This window comes from Octodon degus, unplaced genomic scaffold (genome assembly GCF_000260255.1).
Source record: "Octodon degus isolate 3935 unplaced genomic scaffold, OctDeg1.0 scaffold00046, whole genome shotgun sequence".
NCBI classification, from domain to species: Eukaryota; Metazoa; Chordata; class Mammalia; order Rodentia; family Octodontidae; genus Octodon; species Octodon degus.
Window position 1 is genome coordinate 9637913 of NW_004524622.1, and position 2883 is coordinate 9640795.

The window sequence follows — 2883 nt, forward strand, 5'->3', positions numbered from 1 at the left end:
TGTTCTGCTCCTGAATCAGCTGGGTGGGTCTTGCCTCTAGCCTCTTTGCAGGGAGTTCTGCTGAAGGTTTCCCTGCTGGGCCTGCAGGCTGGGTCCAATGGGGATCCGTGGGCCGGGTCATCTCACTCACTCACCGGGCCTGCGCTCTGGGTCTGTTCAGGATCCCGCAGGACCCTGGTGGTCTCACTCACTCACCGGGCCTGCGCTCTGGGTCTGTTCAGGATCCCGCAGGACCCCGGTGGTGTCACTCACTCTCCGGGCCTGCGCTCTGGGTCTGTTCAGGATCTGGAGGACCCCAGGTCATCTCACTCAAAAATTAGTTTTTTGATGAATTGTAAAAATATAAGAAATGACAATGGTCTAATGTTTCAAAATTAAAAACCAAACACAAAGGAATACTTATAAGATTGTATATATAACATGTACCTAAGTTTTAATCTTATTTTTAACAAAGGCATCTTCAGCTGATGGAATTAACTAAAAAGGTTTGGTGTGGAGGACCACTAGTATAGCTTTGAAGAAGAGCATTTTGTTCCATTTTGGCTAAACCTGGCGGTGTTTCTGTATATTGATATGCATAGAGCTGGCTAGGATTTTTTTTCGTCCTTTCAGTTGGTTGTAGCAATGTGAATAGGTCTAGCATGGTGCTGATGTGAAGTCTTTAAAGCGATGCATCAGGTCAGTGATTCCTGCATATAGCTGTCAACCAGTATGATGAGTGAGGCTGTTGGCTGGATTGATGGGACTGAGCCTCGAGAAAGAGGCCACAGCATCTCAGGGCAGGAAGATTACACATCAAAGCTGAAGCACCGACCCCAAAATGCTCATCCCTGAGCCACTCCCTTCTTCACAAATTAATAGAATTATGAAAACTTGGCTTGGCCCTTGGTCATGGCCTTTGTTCTGGTTAGTCTGATTGGACTTAGGACCCCCTTGGCTCTCCACAACTACAAATATGTCTTAGTGTTGTTATTTAGCCCGTCAGTTGCACTAAAAGTGGTATATTGGAAATAGCTCACTAGAATTCCAATAACTTTTCCGTTACAAATGTAAACTTCAAATTTCAAATATAAACTGCACTAGACCATGACAAGGTCTGGAAGGACCTTCTATAATTTGGAAAATAGAAATACTATTTTCTGTTAAAAATTATGCCAGAATAATATATTCTCTCTATTTGATAGGAAAATTTATAAAATGTTTTCCAGCGTTGTTGTGATGTGACTTACGGAGATTTCCTGTATTATCTCTGTTCTTTACCTCAACATAGTTAATAACAGACAAAACTGCAACAAAAATTTAAATGCAATAGCCAAAATAAGATAAAAACCTACTTGGCTGTCAAAAACAGTGAAGGAATGTGAAACTGTTGTGTAACTTCATGAGGTGATGCCCCAGTAGCTCAGAAGTTACTGATCTGGAGATAGATAGACTCAGAGAACTCGTGGGTGGAAGTTTAAGGTCTGTTCATTTGTGAACTGAAGGCATAGGCTTGGTTCTTTGTAAATTAGGAAACTAAATCTAAGATCTCCCTGCGGAGCTAGCACCCTTAAAGTCTGCACTATTAGTGAAAATGGGACAAAAAGCAGTTTTCCTGCCCACCCAGGCAAGTGATCTGAAGCATCTCTTCACCCTTGAAAAGTTTGAGACCCAGCTTCTGTCTTGTGTGAGTGGAGTTCAAATCAATATTTATCTGAGTAGTCCCTGAATCCTCAAGCCAAAAGATAGCATAGAAAGCAGTATAAATTAGTACACCATGTAGAAGCAGATGCCTAATCTTTCTGCAGCAGTTCTTTAACACAAAGTAGGTGATATTCCTACAAGTACTCTAGACCCCAGTGTGTGCCTGCTGGAAATGTGCTCAGAGTGGAAAATACAAGAGCCAACTGCCCAAATAAGAGAGTTAATAACCCACGTATTTGTGATCAAGAAACTAAAAGTTACTAATATCAATTTAAAATGACAGGGGAAAAAAAATGACAGGGGCCAGGGAGATGGCTCAGTAGAATAAGTGTTTGCCTGGCAAGCACAAGGGCCTGAATTCAATCCCCAGTTCCGGAAAAAAAAAAAAAAAAAAAAAAAAAGACAAAGAAGATAAAAGGAGGCACCCGTTGCCAATAAAATTGACACATAAAATTAGCCACTGCAGCCTTGAATTCATACTGGTATGTCTTACTCTGCCTTCTACTCATATCTGCAGTGCTTGATTTGTGTCAGTTGTTCAGCTGGATTAATGACAGGAATCACTAAGCAAAGCTGAAGGTGAAGCACTTTAAAGAGACAAAAGAGGGTTGGTGTTTTTGATGCTTCCAATATATATGAATTCCTGCATAAGGAATTCTCTATTAAAAAATTGGAGAACATTGACTACTGTAAATGTATGGTCTGTGAAAGGTATAGTTTTTATGCTATCTAAAGGCACATCAGTTAACAAGACTATCTAGCCTTTAATTATTTTTAAGATTTATGTAACTGGAACATTTATTTAAAGATAAACAAGTCCCAGCACTCATTGTATTCTTTTGATTATGCCGTTCCTCAGTGGAGCTTTACATTCTTTAACAAGTTCTTTTCTTAGCAAGATCTTGGGAAGCCTGTATCCTTACGGATGGAAGGTGTTCTGTCAAGGATCTCTTTAGCTTTTACCAAGTGACATCATTTTCTTGCATTTGGCCAGCCCAATGCCAGACTCAAGGGAATCTCTGAAGGACAAGTTTATAAAAGAGTAATCTACTTGGAAAACTTTAGGCATAGTTAATCTGACAAGAACTGCCTCAGTTCTTGTCAGTGAAATGCAACAACAACAAAAAACAAACAGCAGGGCTGGGCAGATAGCTCATTAGAATAAGTGCCTGCCTGGCAAGTGCAAGGGCCTGAGTTCAA